This window comes from Cygnus olor, chromosome 8 (assembly GCF_009769625.2).
Source record: "Cygnus olor isolate bCygOlo1 chromosome 8, bCygOlo1.pri.v2, whole genome shotgun sequence".
Classification (NCBI taxonomy): Eukaryota; Metazoa; Chordata; class Aves; order Anseriformes; family Anatidae; genus Cygnus; species Cygnus olor.
In genome coordinates, this window is record NC_049176.1 from 18503193 (window position 1) to 18526222 (window position 23030).

The 23030-nt window shown below is 37.1% G+C and overlaps 1 long non-coding RNA gene across 1 annotated transcript in view; it reads left to right on the forward strand.

The window, feature by feature from the left end:
- Positions 1-18309: 18309 nt before the first annotated feature.
- The window catches only part of LOC121074162, a 38050-nt gene continuing 33329 nt past the window's right edge, over positions 18310-23030 (forward strand). Inside the window, exon 1 of the long non-coding RNA XR_005822179.1 lies at positions 18310-18438. This is a non-coding gene — a long non-coding RNA (uncharacterized LOC121074162). The remainder of the gene's footprint in view (positions 18439-23030) is intronic.

The following is a 23030-nucleotide window of genomic DNA, read 5'->3' on the forward strand; positions in this document are numbered from 1 at the left end:
GCAATGGTGATAAAACAAGTGTAATGTTACTAATTGCATCATTTCATCTTCTGAAGTCAAATACATACATTTTTGTTGACTTGGTGTATTTTAGCATTTATAAGTACAGCAATGGAACCTGAATGGGTTCAACTTACTCAGCAGTGTAGAAAAGCACATCTTTTGTAGGGTGAGAAGCTGAGCCTGCAGTGATTGGGAAATATATGCTTGTAAGGAAGCTTCAGTCAGGCTGGTAGGCAGTGCTGAGGCAGGCATCAGGCACTCAGCATCTGTTGACTGCAACCTCTTTCTCCTTCCTAACCCCTCTTACAATGGATTGATTAAAACTCCCAGTTGCTATACTCAGGCTGTGTTTGATAATTGCTGGTGTTTTCAACATCAACAAGACTGACAGTAGCAGAATTGAAGCTTAGTGATGTTAAAACTTGTCTGTGACAGCTTTGGCTTCAAATAGAGCACAATATTCTTTTAGATAAATAGTAGAGAGAAGTTTTCTGTCTCTTTCTTTCTTTCCTTCCTTCTTTCTTTCTTTCCTTCTTTCTTTCCTCCTTCCTTCCTTCCTTCCTTCCTTCCTTCCTTCCTTCCTTTCTCTCTCTCTCTCTCTCTTTCTCTCTCTCCTTCTTTCCTTCTTTCTTTCTTTCTTTCTTTCTTTCTTTCTTTCTTTCTTTCTTTCTTTCTTTCTTTCTTTCTTTCTTTCATAAAAAAAACACGAGATTGTGCAATCCATGGAGGTTTTGGGTTATTTGATTAGTGAGTGAAACCCCTCAAATAAATGAGAACAATTCTGATACTGATGGTGAAAAGAAGGAAAAAAAAATAGTGAGTTGTTGCCTGCAGAGTAAGATTGGTTTGCTTGTTTGTTTTCTTGACTTTTTGGCCTGGCCTTTTTGACACATAGGAGAGCTTCTGTGGACTATTCACACTGGATTGGAGGGCTAACTCACTCCTGTGAGGTGGTGCCATTGACTGAGGGCTGGATTTGCCCCAAACACAGTAAACATTTAAAAAGTAGATGTTTCATTCTGACACACCAAATGTACTGTTTCAGAGTAATGTGAAGCAAGGTTATATACAAAGGAAGACTGATTATAATATCTTATATGAAAGAACCTCTCTGTAAACCTCAGAAAGAAAATAACTTGTATCTTTTATAGAGTAAGAAGCTGAGCTTGCAGTGATGGAAAAAATGCAAGGGTGTGTAATAATCAGTGCCCAAAATGACCACAGGTTTTCTAACGAAATCGGCTGTCAGAAGACCTGACCCATCCAAATATAAGCTGTGGAAATGCACCCTTCTACACCATTGCCTCATACCAGTCAATAACAATTCAATCCTGGCAGAATTCAGGCAGAGCCTATTATAAGTTATCTAAAACTGAATTGCTGTCAAAGAATTAGACATCAAGGGGATTGCCACACTACTATCTGATGGGAAAAAATACTGCCTTAGTTTAGTACAGCAGGACAGTTTCAGATATTGCTCAGTGCCAACTGCTTAAAAAGTCCAGAATTATATTGACAATATTTTAAATATCTATAAATAAATGGAAATTTCAAACCTTGGCTTTGATCCTAGCAGGAATTGGGGCAAGCGAAAATATGGTAGTAATTGTTTCCTGTTGGTTAGAACCCTGCTTGACCTTTCCTTTTTTTTTTTTTTTTTTTTGCCATTGCAGAACTTAGAATGTTCTTCATTTTGGACACCTGTACTGTAGTTTTCCACCAAAAGGTGATTCAATTGTTTTTTCTAATCTGAGTGCAAACATAGGGATTACAAAGTCTTTTTTTCCACTAATGGGTATGTGCTGTGATATAATATGGTAGAAAGAAGAATGAAGATTCTCATTTGCTTCTGGTTCCCTTTATAACGGTGTTATTGTGAATAGACATTTTATTATTAGCTGTCTGTCAAAACACAGAGAGTGAAATGTTTTTAATGTCTGAACAGTAAAATTTTCATTTTATATACTGTAGGAGAACTGCCCTAAGAATAAGAATACTCCTTTTGTTAGATGGAGGTACCTTGAAAATATTCTTCCTTGAGCTTATTGGTGTTTTCAGGACGGGTTTGGGAGTACAGTACAGATGGGCTCATCATTCAGTACCCCTGCTGACTGGTTAAGTGCACTGTTACCGATTGCTTGCGTGGATGTGCTGTGAAGCAGCTCTTAATACCCAGGGAGATGAAATGGGGCCCATTAGGGGAAACAAGGAAATGTGAAGTAACAACTGGTTAATACCTTTGGGTATGAGGGTAGAAGGTGTTTGTTCTTGAACCATGCCTATCAGCGAGTGAAGAGGTAATTTCTGTATCCTCTTGGACTGGCATCCAGGAAGCCATTTAGGATTGATAGGCATAATCAAACGTTGCATTAATTTATGTGCTGTGTGCATGTTTGTAAGTCATCGGCCATCTTACTCCTGTTGCATTACTCCCAAGGCACTCCTGTCCACAGAGTGGCTCACTGGTTTCTCCTCCTGCCTGCGTTTTTCTTTACCTCCTGCGGTTGACATCTTTCCTGCCAGCTGTGCCTTTTCCACAAGGTAATTCTCTTCGCTGCTGACTGTGATCCTGAGGGATTCAAGAGCTGTCAGCCACACTGTTACCTTCTGCACTTCTTTCTCCTTTCCTTACATGTTTTTCTTCCTTCACTTCTCTCTTGCTGCCTTCTTCTGCTTTCTTAATCTGGACTTCACTACAACCTGTAAAACAAGGGGGAAGGCTCAGCCCCAGCTAAGAGTCACAGAAAGGGATGGTAACAGTTAAAAATTGTTCTGTAAGGAGTATCTTCTGAACCAGAAAGCCAGAGATTAAAGTTTTAACTAGTCAAAGAGGACAAAATTGCCTTTGTGGTTATAAATAGCCTTCAAAAGGAAATATTAAATGTGTTTTTGATGGAGAATAAAGTACTTGAGCTCTGCATGTATTGAAAAGCTACATAGTTCTCAGTTCTTGAGCTTGCAATTTTTGCTTAGTGGTGACAGTACCTAATGGTCTACAGAAACCTTTGACAGATAGCGTAGTATGAACCAGTATTCACCCCATATATTTTCTCTGGTTAACATACAGAAATCAGAACCAAAAAAATCACAAATAATTAGACAGTGCTATAGACTTGCTGAGACATGAGATAACTGCTTTCATGTTGTCAATTTTCTTTTCTCAGAGTTCCTTTCTTGCTGCTGCACTGTGGTATAACTCAGGTACATATCCTGATTTTATTCTACATCCCCACTTACTCTACATTTTTTGTTTGATAAAACATACAAAGAAAGATATTTAAATGCCCCACTGAGAGCACATAAAATACTGTTTTCATATTGTTACCCAAGAACACAGTGAAGTAATAAAACTTCTAGATTTTCTTTAATTATATCTATGTAGTTTTGAAGATATCAGTTCACGAGCAAGAGAAATGTCCTTGAAGATAATAAATAGCTTTGCCAAAGAATATTTATGGTAGGATATATAGTGGTAGGTCACTGTAAACTTCTGTGATCAGCCCATCAAACAACTTCACTCCTAACACATTGGGTATATCATTGATGCAGAATAGCTTTTACATCTTGCTTTTAATTTACCCTTCTACTAACGGTATTATCTTCCTGCTATAGCTATTTATCAGGGTGGCGATTAAGTAGAGTCTACTTTACATTACGTCTTTTGAAAAATATCTAAATTAGGATGACCTAAAACTACAACAAATTATGGGTACTTGAGTTGCTTATATTTTTGTTCCATGGGCAGCAATTTACCCACTGTTTTTCCCATTCAAGTAAATGGGAGACAGCTGGGGGCTAGCAGGACTCATCTTACCAAATCATAGATATTTTAAACAGCTGGCAATAAACTATAATTTATATCTATTAAGTAAAATATTTACCCAGAAGAAGTACCTTTAGAATATGCTTGAAAGCTGCATCCAAGCTGACATGAAGGAAAGTTTTGTATCACGTTGCCATGGGCTAGGGCTTCAGTTTATAGTTAATTTATATGCTGTTCTTCTGAAATGCTGTAACTTTTATTATTAATCAATTTAAATTGAAAGAAGTAGTAGTTCTCAGAATTAAAAACAGACTTCCTTCAGCAATTGAATTCATCAGACCAGGTTCATAAGAAGTAAATGCAACTGAACTCTACAATGGGAGCATCAGTGGAGCTGAATTCACATACATCATGTGCTTCACAAAGTCTGTATTTCACCCACAGTCTTTTCTAAACTGTTGTAAGTCATGCTCTGAAAAGGGCTGAACAAATGTCTTTTCTAGTACACTGAGAGTTATATTTCTTAAAAATTCCAACTTAGCTTATTTTTTCCTTTTTTTTTTTTTTTTTTTCTACCAGGTTTTCATGGTTGAAAATTTTAGTTTTGTTGCTTTTTTAAATTTGTCCTGTCATTTTGTCTAAAACCTGGAGATACGCTCTTTCCTAAAGCACACACATAGTGTTACGGGACTTCCACACCATTCTGTTCCTGCTCTTCTCTAATTCTTAGAATATCTAAGATGCTACATCTCCATTAAACTCAGTAGGCCAACACAGTTTTATCCCCTATTTTGATGATTTGGCACTAGGGTCTGTGACATACGTGTAGTGGCAGCTGTGTTAAGTGCTTAGAACATCTGAGGGCTCATTGTGGTTCAGTGACATTTAATGAAATCAAGGTGATTCTGTGGTGGTTTTTTTTCCCCCAAACAAAGGCAGTACATGTATGGAGATGAATAGGATGCAGTGAAGAGCTGGGAATTTGAGCAGCCTGCAGGTAAAAAGAGATTAAAATATAATAGCTTGGAGTTACCCAAAGCAGTAAATGTGGTAACATCAAGAAGTAATATCATTGGTTAACTTCACATATGTAGGTAACAGCATACTTTCCCTGATGCTTCTAGCAGTGTTATAGCTAACTTTGTAATATCAGAATGTTTGTTCTGATGTGATAACGTTTATTCAGATGGGAAGGATACTGTTGGTAGAGTTTGCCACTTCACGTAATGCTTCAAGAAATAAGAAATAGAAGCAGACTTTAAGTGGAATTTTTATTCTTTCCTTCTTTGCTCTCTGATGAGAAGATAAGTAACTGCTATTATCTGTTTTCCTCAAACACTTGCTCAGTAAAATTCAATTCTTGTAACAGGAGTGTCATACTCACCAAAGAGCTGAACTGCTAAGGCTGTGTAGTAAGTGGCAGTTCGTTTCTAAAGGCTCGTCTTCCTTTGACTATATCCATCATGACTTAAGTATCTGCACCGTGGCATTAGTGTGCAAGAGACTAGAAATTAGAAAATAAAAGCATTTGGTGTGCTGTTTGGGGCACTTGGCCTTCATCATAATGTTCTGGATCTCTGTAATACAGACCTAACCATCTGCTAAGGAGCAGTAAAGCGACTACTGAAGAACAGTGCTTTTGAGCTAGCCCAGTCTTCAAATTAGCTAAATTGCTCTTTTTCACTTCTGAGTTACTTTGAATAATGACTTTGCCCTGTGACATGTTTCGCTATTAGATTTCACTTAAAATTTTAGTTTTCTCTTTTGTTCAGTAATTCCCACTGTAAATTTGGAATATGATGTTAGATGGTAGATTATGCACATATGCTGTTTAAGTTGGATTGGAAGCTCTCATGACCATTGTTTTTGTTATACATTCAAGCCTTTTAGTGTGGGCAACCTTCTCTTCACTATACATGTACACATGATTATCAGAGTGTAGATTTGGTATAGGTACATTTCTAGAATTCTAAAATATTCAGTATTTTCTATTTCTATTTCTTGATTTAAACTTTTAAAAGCAGTGAACTCTGTGGCGAACTCTGGCTCACATCTTGCAATTCCATAGGTATAAGGTAGCAGGAGAATGAAGTTTAGCCTGGATAAATAGGGCAATCTACTGAAAATAGTTCAGTGCAACACCTAAATACCTTTCTGATATATTTAAATATTTTTCTTGTAACGGGAATTTTACAAAAGACATAACAATAATACTTTCTTTTATATTGTTTTCCCCTAATTCACAGTCTAAAATCATGATGTGTTTTAAAATGTCAGTTATAATTAGGCTTAAGTGGGGCTTGCTGATGAAACTTTTTTTTTTTTTTTTTTCTGAGAATACTGATTCATCAAAAGCATAGCTTCTCATTTTATCATATATTTGTTTACTTAAGTTTCTACTGGGGAATTTCTTGGGTCCAGAAAAGAAGAAAGAGGAAACAGCAGTGTAGGGAGTAGTTGCCTAATTGGATCAAGTGAAACATTGAATGACCCAGCTAATGAGCTATTTGGCTGTCTTCACTTACCTTTCTCTTCCTCTGGTTTCAGATTTCTGTTGTCTGTTTGCTCCCAAATGTTGCAAAGTTTTAATCTGTTTGTTTGTTTGTTTGTTTCAAAGAAGTTTAGATCTTGTTTTTGGCAAGTCCTATCCTACTTATGTTAAACCTCTCTGGCACATATCTGAATCTAGTGTCTAGAAAAACTTTATTGAAACTGCATGGGTTCTACAGTATGTAGATCCAAATGAGAAACAAACACATAATAACACAAATACCAGTTTTATTAGAAGGTGGTACATGACTCAGTAGTGTTTGGGAGCTCTTGTATTTGTCTGCTTGTATATCTAAAGATTACATTTGCTGTGCATTAGCTAAAGCATCAATGCATTCTGTTGGTTATCTGTCCAGGCCCCAAAGCTCTGCCTTTGTCTCTGCTTTTCAAGATGCAGTATATCATCCTATAAGCATGACCTGCATTCATGGTTCCTTTTCCCTGCCTTTATATATTCTTTCGCATTGCTGTCTAGGAAAGTACACAGGGACAACATTGTAAAAAAAAAAAAAAAAAAAAAAAAAAAATGGGGGGGGGTCAGCCTTGTCAGATGTTATGGACTGAAAAGAATATAACAGTTAAGCTCTCTTCTGTGAAGTGACTATGGTGGTTCTAGCACTGGGACTGCAATGTCGACTGTAGTCTGAGATTTACTTGTGATTTATTTGCAGCATTCTCTAGCTTCAGACATAAATACATATCAAACTGTACCATCCTATTGTCTCCAAACATTTCATTGTGATCAATTTTTTCAGTGTCTCTACTAAAGACAAAGGTTATATCCAAATGGATTAACGAGTAAATGTTGCATAGCTAAATTCTTAGAAAACATGCATATTACCAGTGTCTTCTGGTGCAAACAACACTTTCAGAGTGATGGGAAATGATCTCTTGGCTTTAAACTTTCTCTGATACTTTAACTCTGAGATCTTTGTTTTTATTCTGTGCATACAGAAATGAAATGTAATACACCTTGTAATCAATATGGGAGCTGAATTTTGGACTCTGGTACCATAAAATATTTACTTTAAGAAGCAGAGATGCACCAGCTTTTTCACAGGGATATGAATAAACTAATGAAAGAAGGGAGTATATTATAGGTGCTGTTTATGTGGTAACAACTGCAGACTTGAAAAGCAAATGCTAATAGCATCTTCTGTATTAGTTATGCAAGAAAAGTACTTTAAAATGCACCTTTACGCTTTAATTTACCAGTATGTTAAATTTTGCAAGTTTCTAATCTTTGTTTTATTTATCAATTTCAAAAAGTAGTGAGCCATGGCATTGTGAATTGTAGATAATGAAGAAAAGGCCAAATGTATTCTAATCAATCAGTGTCCATACAAGAAGCACATAAAAGTAGACTTCTGCAAAATGTCTCCAAGCTAATTCTGCTTTCTACAAGTAGCTTCTGTAAAAACAGAAATCTCTTCATTGTATTTATCTTCACTTTTTTTTTTTTTTTTATTCTTGTTGAATTGTGTATTGCACATTTTCCTTTGTACTTCTGTCCATAACTGTGTTGCTGCCTCTTTGGGTGATTTTATCCCATGAAAAGATGGAATTGAAAGACCGCAGCCACATTTTAATGTGAATAAAAAGAGAAAAGTGAATAAAATCTTAAAGTCAGAAATGAGAGAGATGGCGTCTGAAAATTCCTTAAACGGACTTTTTTATTCTAAAGTTTGAGTACACTTTCTTGTGAGCCAGGAAGAAAATAAGTGAAGTTTATTCAGCATTTTTCTGTTTTTCTTGGACTGGCATTTCTACAATTTGAATCTAAAGGATCCCCATTAGACCTGGTTAAAATGCTAATCAGAGGCTAGTTCTGTTTTGTTGTTGTTGTTTGTTTTGTTTTCTCTTCCAGAAAAGAGAAATAAAATCTTATGTTTCTTTCATTTTTTTATTTTATTTTATTTTTTTATTTTATTTTCTTTTAGGGATGAATTCTTTCTCTTCATTTCACAGTCTGTAAATGCTATTCCCAAGCATCCCCAACAGGCAGTGTTTCTAGGACTATAGGTCTAATCCATCTACTGGAACATCAACTACAAAGTGCTGTGGATCCAGCCATGAAGTACTATGGTCAGGAGGGCTACTCTCTTCTCCTGCTTCTGATTACTTAGGCTGAGCATTGGGAATGTCATAAATCCCTGATGGCTGACTACAGAGGTTTTGTATTAAAAAAAAAAAAACAACTTTTTTTTTTTTGCAGGATTTCATCCACTCCATTAATTTTCAAAATAAAAATTAAACCACTAGTAAAAGTTTTTTTTTTTTTTTTTCTTCCTCCCCCCAAAAATAAAGGTGTCTAGAAAGTATTTATTAACTTTCCCATGGTAACTTTTACGATCCTTTGATTCAACAGCAAGAAGAGAAAGCACTTACATGTCTCTCTTACTAATGATGTTTGCGTGATCTTTCTTATGTAAGACACTGCCATTTCAGTCTTTATGTCTCATTATCAGTTGGCTATGCCTGCTAGATAATTTTAAAGTATGAGAGTGAAGAATTAAAAAATTGGGGCTATTTCTAAACAACCCTTTCAACATTGGGTTTCTAGAGAAAGTTAGCTTTGCTCACATGGGCTTTACTGCTTCCCCTGTGAATCAAGATGTGCAAAGGAACATTTGTTGTGTCTTCTGTTGGAGTAAATATATGGCTTCAGGAATGAAGGGATTAATGGGGTAATTTAAATTTGTAACATTTGTTCATTTAAATGTCTTAGTTGGAAATATCATCTTGGTTTTAGTTGTCTGTTTCCTGCTTTTGGGAATTTCAGTTCTCAGAGCTGACTAGGGGTATCTGTTCTCCACTGCTTTCTCATGGTGCCGCTCTTTTCTCCATCTTGTGCTGCTGCATGTTTCAGAAAGAGACTTTGCCTTGGTTTCTTGGAACTCCTGTATTTGAATGAGTAATGACTTCCTTTTCTTTTTAGATTTTTTTTTTTTCTTGAATATGGAGAAGTTGGTGTTATATACATAATTTCTGAAATGGTAACAATCTTTTTTCTTACAATAAAAATCCCTAGTTTCAAATGTCCTTTCATTTTTGAGTGTTTATAAAGAAAAATTTTCCATTTCGTCACTTGAAATGATCCCTAATCTTGGACTGAAGGTCTATCAGCCCCATTTTTATTTTATTTTATTTGTTGTTGTTGTTTCCTAGGGTTACCTTCATAAATGTTGCCACCTTGTACCATAATGCCAGGGATGCCCTGCAGATGCTGACCATGTAAATGGCAAAGAAATGGTAGCCCAACATGGCACCCCAGAGAAAGATACTCCCTCCATGCAACAAGTGTCAAACTGCTGCCCACTCAGACCTGTTCTCATGCAAACTGCTAGAATTCTTTCTGTGCCCAAACAAACCAAAACAAAATTCAGCTGGATTCAGATTCAGACACAACTTTTTAGTGCTGATTTTTTTTTTTTTGTAGCAAAAAAAAGAAGAAATCCCTGCACCTCATCACACCTGGTGGGTGCAGGCTGCAGGCAGGCCTCAGGCAGGCCGCAGGCTTCACTGTGAGGGAAGGGCCCGGCAGCGCTAGCAGGGTGGGCTCCTTGTGAGCTGCTCCTGCCTGAGCTGAAGGGGGCTTGCAGGTGTTATAAACGGCTGAGTCATTCCAGGTCTGTCCTGGGGAGATGATACAGGGGGAATCTTGTGCAAGGCCAGGGCAGCGGTGGCATGTGATGGTGGGTGTCTGTGGTTAGCTCTGAGAGTTCATTCCCCTGTATGCTGAAGGGAGAATTGTGCAGCTGTGTGCAGAAAAGAATTTAATTTTTGTTGTTGTTGTTGGCTTAGTGCAAACAGATGTTTGAGGCATTCTGACATTAATGAGGAATTTCTACCCCCACATATAGCATTACGATTGCCCGCGGAATCCTGCAGGCCTCGTATGTTTTAAGCTGCAGCAGTACTCTGACAGTCATCATTCTGTGTCAGGACAAAACTACCTCGTAGGAGCGATGCATAATGTCTGGTGTATTAATCATTAGCAATATTTTTGCAGCACTCAATTATATTATGAAGGCTGGGTTATGTTCTGATCTTCCTAATGGTCATGTAAAGTACTGAAGCCTCTATTATTTTGTAATAAGTAACGCATATCTGACAGAATAATGCATTATGCACATCCTCTCCTATATGACTCTAAAGGTCAGCTGGTAACTTGAATATTTTTGTCCTCCAGAACATTTCTTCAAAGGTTGATTAGAAAGAATGTCTTCTCTTTTCAGTATGTTCTACCAGCAGGCTATCACTTACAGTACCAAGTTTTGACTATTTTATTTTATACAAAGTAAAATCGCATGAGCATGGCCATTGCTCACATTCACTTACAGTTATCAATTTAAAAGCATTTCAGGATCAAACTAAGCCAGCTTTTACTGTGAGGTATGACAAAGAAAGCAGCCCAAATACTGCAATTTACTTTAGGTAGATGTTTCAAATTCAAATGTAATAACTGAGACGCCAACAGATACTGCCCTAATTTATAGATTCTGGCATTGCTAACAGGTGCTCAGTTCATAGTCTCATTGCTGTTTCTTGCAAAAAATGTATATGTAGACCTTTATTTTTAAAGTCTCCAACCCTGCAGTAAGCTTTAGTGATTGTCAAAATCTGTATCTCATTTCAAATATGTAAAACTCTTCTGTTTAGTGGTGAAAAATATTCTGTCCAAAGGTATTTATTTAAAGTTTAAATATCCTATCCTATATGAATTCCCTTGAACATTTACTCATTTTCACAAATGCAAACTTACAGTTTAATTTCTGCTTTTCTTGTTACTATCCTATTCAGAAAAACACATGCAGAAAACAAGCATGTTTTGCTTGTTTTCAGTGAGCATGTGTATTACATTTGTGAGACACAGAAGACTTATCTAAAACTGTTTTGCCTGCTAACAGCTGACGGGAGCCATGCACATGAGGTCCAACTATGCTTAAAGAATCAGCTTAACTTTGAACATACTGATGCTACTCATATGTGCAAAAGATAAGCCCTTTGTTAAAGCTTTGGTCTAGAAAGGTGTTATTGGCAAATTGAAGAAGAAAGTAAAATCTGTATCTTAACAGGCCAGCCTAGTAAAATGAATAAAAATGTTGGATTGGACCTGATATAGTAAGAGGTATGCCTATGACCTTTGCTTTCTCAAATGTTTAGTATTTAGATCTGAAGTGGCTGTTTCAAATGCTGTACACTTTCTTGGTTGTTGTTGGGAAGTTCCTATTTGATAGCAGTGAATTATTGTGATGGGTTAGTCTGGCAGAAAACTGGCTGGAGAATTTTGTGATAGCTTTGGGGCCAGACCCCAATCAACAGGCCATATGTTTAGATCCTTCTCCATAACAGATGACTGTGCATACGCGCTCCCAGGTGCAATGTCATTGGGATTGTATTTACAAACATAAACTAGTGACATTCAATTATGTTTATAGGCAATGTTGTAAAAGCCACAGAGGAAGTAATTTACAACACTGGCACAGTATGCAATTCTTTGCTTATAATCAATTTTTCATTATATAGGAATACGGTATACTATGTTCTTATTTGTTTTTCTAATCTTATGAAAGTTGGTAATGTGTAAAGTTTGCCCCTTTCAAATAACTGACATTTGAGAAAATATTGGGACAAAAGAAATCGCTAATGAAGCAATATCAATATATTTTTATGAAGTTTTTAATTAGAAATGAAAACCTGCACCATCAGTGTTTGGGCCAGTTCCTGAAATGTGTCTTACTCTTTGTTTCTGTTTAGCCATCGGTTACTGAAATAAAACATTTATTGCTAATTTTCTCATACCACTTTCTGAGACACCACAAGTTGTTTTCTACTATGTCCATAAAAGAGCTCAATTTATATCTCATGGGGACAAATACTGACAAATGTTTTCTTAAGTAACAACTACTCTGCCATGTAAGTATCCATGTATATCATGTGATAGGTGTTTTAATTTTGGAAGTGTAATTACTGTCAGCGACTTGACAATACCACAGCCCCAGTGCTTAGAAGGTTAAAAGCCACTTTCAGAGCGACAGTTTGCAAAGTTTGGTTTTAATTGGTTGGCTTGCTCTCCTGAGATAAGAAGTTAGGAGGTATTGCCAATTCATGGTGATGATAGTTCCGTTGAAACTAGCAAATAATTTTGGGGGGCCTAGTGAACAATCAGCAGATGGTATTATTTCTATGGGTTTCAGGTAAGGACCAGTTTCTAGAGACTAATGACTCAGTGGGCTCTCCAGTGTTGTTTTTAGCTTGCCCAGGGACTAAAATACAATTTCGCCTTTAAACTTGGAGGGAAGTCTTGGGTACTGACTTTCATTGTGGGTGATGAATTAATATGTATGTTAAATCAAGAATAGTTTTTGAGCAATATTTTCTGCCATTGTTCAGTTCGTATTTTATAACAAATTAATAAAAGAACCGTATTACTAATAGAATGATTAATTTAGTGGGTAGTAAATTAATTCCGCTATTCTGACTTTATTTAACAAGTGGATTTTATCTCTCTGCTCTTTTAACTTGGACGACTCATGTGGCCCTTTAGAAGATAATGCTGTTCAAGCATGCATTGTATGCCTTTAAAGAACTAATTTCTAGGAGAGTCCGTTTATAAGAACTGAGATTGCATTAGAATCCATATTCTAAAAATTACTTTAGCTGAAAGTTTGGATGTGATATTATACGAAACAAGATTTTCTAAGGAAGAAATATTGCATATTGTATTCCATCTTGAGGGTAACAAATGGCTAGTCTGATCTTGAAAAGTGGATATGCTCATTTAGACAGTAGAGCACACCGTCGCTTTTCTGCTGTTACAAGGTGACTATTAAACCCAACTAAATCTAAATATTATGAAGAAATATTGGTCAAGTAATTAGTCACAACTAATAAGACATTTCACATTCTGGAGGCAAACTTGTATTGAATGTTCTCTCTCTTCTTGCACTCCTGATACATTTTTTTTCAGAAGACATTTCTATAAAAATCAGTACATTTTTACCAGGTATTTGTAGTTTTGGATCTAGTTATATTAGATAAATTATCCAATTTAATTTTTCCAATTCATATATTTTCCTGTCCAATTTAAAAACATTTAACCTAATTTTCAGTAGCAGCAAAATATATAGTTACCATTTTCTGCCTTTTTGTTTGATGGAATGACAGAATTCAGTATTTGATTAAAAATGGTGATCAGTGGTCAGACCAGCTTAAATAAGATATGAAAATTGTGAAGATGTGTAAGGTAATACTTTTATTATACCTAAAAAGTAATACCTTTAGTAAAAGGTAATGCTATAATGTAAAAACATGAGGCTAATATATTCACAGAAAATAATGGGAATTTATATATGGCCATCTACTTATGGACTGTACAGGTTACAATTTGACCTTTGCTCCTCTATACATTATCTTTTAGATTATTTCAGGGTGAAGTTTGCTTTTGCAAGAAACAGCATATGATTTTTACAACACTTCATAGATTCAACAAGATGATGATCTTTTCTGTATATTCATGTTGGAAAGCTCTTTACACTGGAATAATCTTCTTATATCAAATGATAAGTATAATCTCAGAAAAAAATGTTATTTCACATCTTGCTTGTCTGATTTCAGATAGTGCAATTAAAAGCAATGGACATAAGCAAATTTTTACCCCTTGAATACCAAGCTTAATGTACCAGCATTGATTGTATTGTGCTGTGTTGATCCTCTGAGGTGTGTTCATCCTGACGGATAAAATGGTACACAAACATGTAATGGCAACTGTATAGTAATCACTGAAACAAGTATTAGACATGAACTGGACATACAATATCAAACACACTAGTTCTCATCAGAAAAGGAACAGGTAAACTGGAACAGCAGACATTTTCTGGGACACACACAAATATATATTACCTGTACTTCTGTTGTATTTATAAGTTGGAATATATTCTCTGTCAGTTTTAAGACAGTGGCTGTAAAGCTCAGAGTTACTGAAATAAAGCATCATGCCTTGATAAAACAGTTTTCTATCCTGCAGCTTCTCAGTGAACAGACGACAACTATATTTAGTGGAGCCGAGTCTTTATTTCCCAGTTTTAGTCAAGAAATTGGACAAGGCCAGGGAAACACAGGTCAAAAGCTAAGAGTAATTCAGTCCTTGTTTATGCTACTGAAATCTTGCTAGTCTTTGATTGCCATCTTAGAGTATTTGAACTGCTCACTTAGGAAATTATATGTAGTAAAGCAAATTGAAGGCAGGTGCAGCTACTTATCGTGTACAGGCATAGGCACCTCTTTGCTGAAAACATGCAAATCAAATTTGGAAGTAATAGTAGTGGCTCTGCAAACCACAGGATCAGTTAGATGTTTGACAGGGAAGAATGTATGTTAGCAACATTACTTGACCCGTGTTCCAAGGGCAACCATAATTCTACGCGGTGGAGCCATAGATCATTGAGAAGATGGTCTCATAAAGAAATTGTGTCAGGCAAGGTCATCTTCCTCTTGTCCAACTTCCTGGCCAAATAAAATGCAACTCATAAAATGCTCACTGCACGTGCTCTTTAAATGTCTCTTTGCAAAAGACACCGATGACTGAAAAATTAATCACAGCAGTTTACTCAATGAATAGATGCTGAATAAATCTTTCTGCATATAGGATGACCGTGAACAAATAGCAAAGTCTTTAAAGTTAGTCTTTATTTGATATTTTCTGAATAATTTTAATAACAGCAAATCTATTCCTTTCTTACTGCTTCATATACCAGATTGAAGCCATGCTGAAGATTAGTTGCGAGTGAAATGTCTGTTATTGATTCCCCTTCAGGTGAAGAATAACATGTTGAGTCAGGTGGGATTATCATACTTTAGCGCTGTGATAGATCTGCTGTTTACAGTATCCCTAATGCTAAAGCCATAGCTAAAACCATCTGCTTGGGAGTGCTTCACCAGCAGAAAAACTGCAGCATGCTTGGGGTGTCAAGTGCCTCTCTTGTGTTGAGACTTGCTCCTGTGACTTGCTGTGCGTCGGGACACCCCACTGCTCTCTGCCCTGGTGATGGCAGCACTGCCATGGCTTGGGCAGGGGCTGCATCCCCCAGACACCTCTGCTCCACGCAGCCTGAAGGCTGGAGGGCACATGGGGCGTCCCCCTCCTGTGTAATGCCACTTGATGCTATGAGATCCTTCAGTGCGCAGCTGGCCACGCACGGGCTGTGTGCGCGAGGCATCTGCTATTGCTCCTCCAGCCAGGTCTGGCCTGGGGGTATGAGAGCAAGCAGCTAGGAAAAGAGCAGAGAAAGAAGTCTGTTTATTTTGGATATATCTTTTGGCCCATTGGACCAACTTGGAGGCACCCTCACTGAAAATGTGTGTTATTATAAGACCACACAGAAAAGTATAAATTTAATTTTCACTTTGTTACACATTCTTGAGAACATGCACCCCTGTCCTGTTTGACTGTACTTCATGTCAGCTCTGGCCAGAGGGTTTGGAAATTCTGTCCATCGGGGTTCTTTTCTGTCTATTTCATCAGATGCTTATGTATGCAGGTTTAAATCAATTTTAATTCCATATATTCTGATATTTTAGCACAAAGAGTTGTCCAGCTGATGTATCATATTATGGCTTCTGTTTTAGTCTATGAGCATAATAGCCAAGCAGGGTAGAGAGTAGTCCTGTACCTGAATGTCAGTGAGGCAGGGTTTTTTCTTTCCTGTCTGTTCTTCAGGTGCCTAACCCAGTCTGGAATGATTGTAAAAAGTTAAATTCTAATTGAATAAAATAATAATACCACCAAATATTTAATTTTGCTAACATAATCATCTGTATAGTTTGTATTCATTAAGAGATCATAAACTCAAAAAACCCTCCTTCAGGTATTCTCACAGTTAGAAGGGCTACTTCAGCACCCATCTTTACATTTTTGTTATAGAGCAGGTCTCAGAGTCTCCAATAGGTAAATAATACATGATAAAATCTACTGATGTTATGGAACCCTTGACTAGTACTTTTCTTTAAATATTAAACATTATTTTTTGAAGTTGTTTGAACTATGTACGGTTTTGCACAACAATTTTCCTGTTAGAAGGGAAATATGCCATCCTCAGCCAGTTTTTTATTTGATGTCTATGAATACTAATATTATGTAGAATCTCTTATTTACAGTAGTATTTCAGAATAAACCATATGCAAGTTCTGTAATTATTTAAACCTGAATGAAGGTAAAGGAAAGACTTTTGAGCCTGAGTTGCAAACTTCATGCTTGTTACTTGCTAATGCAACTTGCAAAATCATCTGCTTTTTTTTCTTCATTGCTTAGGCCCCCCCAAAGTTCAGTGCTTTAAACATAAGCAGGCAAATAGACCTCCTGCAAGTAGTTTTCCTCTGCACATTTTCATTAAATGCTGAAGAAATTCCCAACTACAAAGCTTGATTTGATTTTGGTAAAGGAACATGTAATGCTTTCTGTATTCCCCCACCTAGCAGTCTGTCTCAGCCTCTGAAATTTGAGCATATGTTCTTCTGGAAAACAGAGTTAGGACAAAGGAAAAATAATTGCTAGAAAGAAACTTTCCATAAGATATGTGGCTTAATAAAGGCTGCATTTCAGCAGAGTGCTACAGCAAACACATGCTGGGCCTCCAACCATCCCCTGTCTCCGAGAGCTTCAGTGACACAGTCGTTTAACGCAGGGATTTTATATGCATCCAGCAGAGGCTGTCTGTTATATTGATCTTAGAAGTTTCCTAGTACAATATTAATTTGCTGTTGTGTCAGATCAAAATGGCTGGTTCCTCAACCATTTCTCAGACAAAATTTTTATGCTTTGGAAACTCTGGAAAAACTCCAGAGCGTAGTTTATTCATAGTTTGGAGCTGGATTCATTATTAATTATATTTATAACGAACTTACATTATTTATGCAATGAGATTTATGGAAAACAGATTAATGAATGAACTGGGAGGGTTGCCCTTCCTAATATAGCCCAAAGCCTTGGTTGAATGCAGTACACAGTGAAAATTAAATTATTTTGTCTGTCAGATTTCCACAAAATTAGGCTTAATGCCAGCTACAGGGAATATGGAGTACTTGGTTTCAGAAAAAGGAAAGAGGGATTGATTTAACTGATAGGAGGAAAGATTGCTATTTAATAAGACTGTAGATACACCATAATGGGATATTTGTATGCATACTTGTAGATTTAACAACTATTAACGTGTTCTTTGTGGGATGGGCTGTGCAGTTATGCTTCAGAATACATTTATTTTCCTGTGCTGATTACTGGTCTCATACTTTACAAAAGATTTATTCCATATGCCAGTTGTGTGGTGCTCAGATGCTGCACTGCTTGTGCATTATAAATGCTTACAGTCTGTAGGAGTAGCAACTAAGTGGACTCTGTGACAGGGGATCCAGTACTAATGAAATTTGGCTTGCTGAACTAAAATCCCAAAGAGAAATGGGAAGTAAGTGCCAGCTCACAGCAGTGCATGCTGCTATATGTCTCATACACCAGCATCAAAGTTTTCATCACAGCTTCCAGGTTGCAGATGAGCAAAAGGAAAAATCATCATAAACAGGCATGGACTCACTCACCCACATTGTCCAGCAGAGCTGATCCAAGTAGCTTGGCAGAAGCACATGCACACCACCCAGCTTTAGATCTCTGTATGAAATTAATACCAGAAAAGAGATGATATTTTGATTTCCAACACAATAATTAATGATAACAAGGTTAAGGGAGCAGAGGGACACCAAATACGTGTTTTGTTTTAATAAATTATACTACCAGATTCCAAGCTTGTAGAACAACTTCCAGAATACTTTGTCAGTACAACCATCTGGGAATGTGGCCTGTATCATTTGAATTATGAAGGGGACATGAAATTCACGTGATAGGACTGTCATCATCTGCCTCTGATGTGTACGTTTATGTACTTATTCTCTGTGTATTTAGATTTTATCTTTTTTTTTTTTCTTTTCTTTTTTAACAGGGACAGTAAAAGTAAAAGGGATAGGATCATTCCTCTTCCGCCGCTGTCCTCTTCCCTTAATAATCACAAGGGATCGGTGTCTTTCATGGGAGCAAAGGAAAGTGAAACTCCTGTGACTTCAAGGAGTGGACACAGGTAAAAAGGCTTCATATCTCTGCAGTAAGATAAATTTATTAGAGAAACACCCAGAAAGTTTATCAAAGGGAATGTGATCTCAAATTAAAGTATGATTAATTTGCATTATTTTAAGACTGAATTACAGAACGGAAGTATTTGTGCAACTTTATTATAAACATTTGAAATTAATCTTTTGGTAAAGCACTTTTAATTCTCTTTTGTTCTCATTATTCGGCCTGCTATCCCCCTCTGTGCCTCCTTGGCCTAGAAATTGCTTGCAGTGTCTATTCCTCTTGCTGCTGCTGTACTGTTGAGTAGTACATTTGCTGCCTCTCTTGTATAGTCTCTTCACAGCTCTTTTCATAACCAGTTCAATTATAGCATGCAGAGATTTTTTTTTCCTTGAGTAGCTTTTCTAATTTCGGAACTTTCAATCCCCAGCCAGTAAAGTAATGAACACTCCTTGGTCTTGTAACCGATATTCAAAGTAAAAGAGTTTGCTAGTTATTTTATGTATTCACTGTGGGCAAAAACTCATCCCAAGCCAAAAGGCCTGCAAAAAGGCCCCATCATTCCTAAAGCCCTCAGGGCCTAATTCGCCACTTCATTTTGTCTCAGTGTAACTCACACTGGAGAAATACAACTGTGGATCAGTGAATTTAATTCAAATACTAAATCTTTACTGAGAGGGCTTTATGTGGGTCAAGCACAAGGAAAATGGGGAAACAAACTCTATCCTGTGAACCTACATCCAACGAGTGGTACTTTTGCGTTACTTGCTAGCCTGGACTATCAGGGACTGTTCCACTTGCATGGAAATTCGGGTCATTACATACGTAATGTAGAATCTCTGACCTATTTCTAGCCATTAACACAAGGCTGTGCAGGGCCACCTTGATGATGTGTGGACGAAAAACATCCTCTGTGGTGCACAAAGGTAGAGAAGCTCCTTTCATCGCTCTGTATTAGCTCTTTATTTAGGTACATCATATATCAAGGTGAATATTGAAGTATGGCTTACGTATACACTTAATTGATGCCATCATGCAAACAGGCTCTCCAAGTAAGAGGCGACTTTTTTCCTAGATGAACGCCTGGCCCACTTTCGCTGTTGATAGAATTATTTCTAAATCTCTTTGCACAGACGTCAATAGACAAGAATTTGGTCATATAAAAAGTTGCAGTATTGCTATAGCAACAACATTGAATGCTCTGATTAAGGGAAATGAATAGGAGAGTAATATAACAGAGTGGTGAATAAGCACTTTAAATAAAGCTAAATAAAATAATAAGCAGCAACGCCAAATGGATGCAGATAATAAACATTTTCAGTACCTTTAAGGTAATTCAGGGTGGACTAGGCTTGTAAAGATCAAAATCCTTTTATTTAGGATTGTGACATATGGGAAAGAATATATATCAAAATTTGTTGCTGTGAAGGCTTTACAAGAAGTCTATTGTACTTCTGAGTAGATGTTGCAGTGTTTTATAAGCTGGATGGAAAGATGTTACTTTTTTCTTTCCGAAATATTTTTCATAAATGGTGCAGAATATCTTGACAATTTGCATTAAATCATCAGCTGCAGTGGAGAGTGAGCTTTCTAATGCAGTTTTAGTTTATGAAACTGTTTCTGAAAAATTGGGACTGAGCAATCTGCAGAACACAGAGCTCCATGAATAACCAAACAGCGTGTCCTCGCAGGATGCTTTTTACAGCAGCCTGGGGCAATAAGTCAATGTAAGTTATCAGGCAGGTACCAGTTAATGCTCTAATGGGAAATATGGGTGATATTAATAAACTATATGTAAAAAAATAGCAACTGAACTAGAAAATGTGGAAATAGTTATAAACTAGGGAAAAGTTATATCTGTATAATCAAACAGGTATATTAAAGAATTTAAATCTTCAAACACAGTGGACACAAGATCACCGAGAATGCCATTTAATCAGTTGGTCCTGAGGTAAGGAGTGTTACAGGAACCATTGAAAACATATGGAAACAAGTGAGCAGTCATGAAGTTTCTGTGAACTGAATGAACTAGAATTTAGCAACCATACAGGATGTTAGCATCCTATTTACTGTCCATATGGGAGACCTGGAGGGAAGCATTGTCTGTTCAGAGGAGAAAATAAGGAACTTGGAAAACAGGAGCTGCCAAAATAACATCAGGCTGTTTGGATTTCCCAAGAGTCAAGAAGACTCAGACTCTGTGGGGTAGTTTGGAAAATGTATCCCAGCTGAGCCTTCAAATTACACTCACTCTCTCCTCTAATTAAGAAAGCCAAGTGTAACACAACAATAGATAAATTTAGGGCAGATGTTAAAAGGTAGGGAAAAAAACTATCATTAATTTGGCATGGAAATAAATGACCATCTGTACACTAGAAACAACATATTTCATTCGTTTCAAGACCTGCAAAGTAAACACAGCATGCAGAACTTGGGTGCTGCTTCCTTATAAATGTGAAAATATGCCCCATGATATTCAAATTTAATATCAAAATCAGAGACTACTTTGCCAATTAACACCCTCCTACTTAATCTAAGACAAACATCTGAACATTCTTTATCTAAAGCTGTCCTGCTTAACACTGTACTGGGAATGCATCAAATAGATAAAAGACTAATTGCAAAATCCAGTTTGGGTGAGACTTAACAATTAAAATCACCAAATAATGCAAAATGTGTGTGCATAATCTGCAATGTCCACTAATTGCTGTGAATTTTCCCGTATATTGGATTTCATCAAAAATAACTTCTCATAAGGACAGTCCCAATTAACTTTCAGGGCTAATATTTCTTTAAATGGTTGAGGTGATGCCACTTTTCAGAATTAAGGTAGCCCAAACATTTTAGATCCTTAGTCTATTTATAGAGCATCAAATCTCTGCCTGTCATCTTGGTAGAAATTGGAAGTTATTCATGTGAGAAGTTTGACTATATCCAAAGCTATGTATTCCAATTTATTTCCATCAGTCTGCCTGTATTCTTGTCTTAGAACTTCCTTTTATTGAGTGGTTCCTCAAGCATGTTGTGCTAAGAAGATGAAATAGTTTCAGTGTACTTATCAATGAACGAGTCATTCTAAAGGGTTGCCACATCTTAACTACAGTTACAGTATAAAACTGTAACCTCAACATCATCAGGTAAAAAACCCTTTGGTTTCACAGATAGGGGTGACTGGAGAAAAGAAAATCTCTCCACAGGTGGACAGCATCAATGTTGTTCTTAAAACCGCAGGTACAGAGGAAATGAGAAAAGACAGGAGAATGTACAAAGAGATGGAGGAGGCTATGAACAGGAAAAAGTAGTGTGTGCTTTTGTAACAGGAAAGCCCAGCCATGGACAGTAGAAACCAGTCTGGGTAGAGAGAAAGAGTGGAAATTTTATAATTAGCCCTGATCTTGAGCTACAGAAAGAATATTTGTATTCCTTATAGGATGTCTAAATAAACATCAGAGATCTTTTCAAGATCAGTGGGGAAAATATGCAGGGATGTGGTGTGGATTAATTCATTTGATTGGAGCGTGTCTGTGTTCTCTCATTTGCTATCTAAGACAAGATATATTGCAATGAAGAACTTCTGCAGGGCACATGTGTGTCTGCACTTGGTTCAGAGAGATACAAAAAGTGATAACTTCTTTGGTACTGATTTTCTCAGAATGGGTTTGTTTAAGTTTGTGCAACATCTTGGAGAACAGTACTGATCCTCTCTCTGACCTGAGAATAGACAGCGGTCTCATCAGTGGAGCCCAGGGCTCTGGCAGTGTGCAGGAGAGACCGGGGTCAGATGCAGTGGCTAGAGGCAAGAAGACTTCAAAAAGTACAGGACTATAGTGCCAGCTCCCAAACGTAGACACCTGGGGGGTGTTTAGGCAGGCAGAGGCTCTGCAAGCCCAAGCATGGTAATTCTTCCTGGGCCTTTGCTGCCCCTGCTTTCATAGTCTTATTGAGCAGCAATACCAGAGAAATCTTGCATTATTTTGGCAAATCTCTAATTCTGGAGCCATCTAGATGTTAATTCACCTTTGGAAGCAATAACCTACTTGGAGTCTTTCCATCATTTGAATACCATTAGTAACAAACTGGTACTACAGCCTTGCAGCTCCCCTGGTTATGAAAGCATCAGATGCTTTCTGCTGTTGCCATTGCATCTTTGTTAACAGGGAAGGTGAATTCAGCCCTTAGTTAAAGTAGGATGCTGCACAGCTGTGTGTATTCACATGGCCTAACGTAATGGAAGATGAACTGCTTGAAATTCCTTTAAATACCCATTACTCCAGTAAATCCATGCCCATTCAGGTGGCTAAAGGTGTAACATAAAGCTGAGTGTGCAACACTTAAGGGCGGTTGATTCTGGGCAAAAGATAAAATGCTAGAAGAGTGATTAACAGTGCAAAAGAACCAGGGCATGACCATGGATGTAGTTGCCGGTATGGCTTCAGGGGAGGAGAATTATGTGTAGAAGTCAGCTCCAAAGTGCAAGCACGAGTTTTGCTCATGTTGCAGGGGGGTTCATTACTTTGTGGATCTTTTAACATTTCAAGCATTGTATTTGCTGGGATGATAAAAGACTCCTCACCTTCCCTCTTGTCATTCTTGGTTATT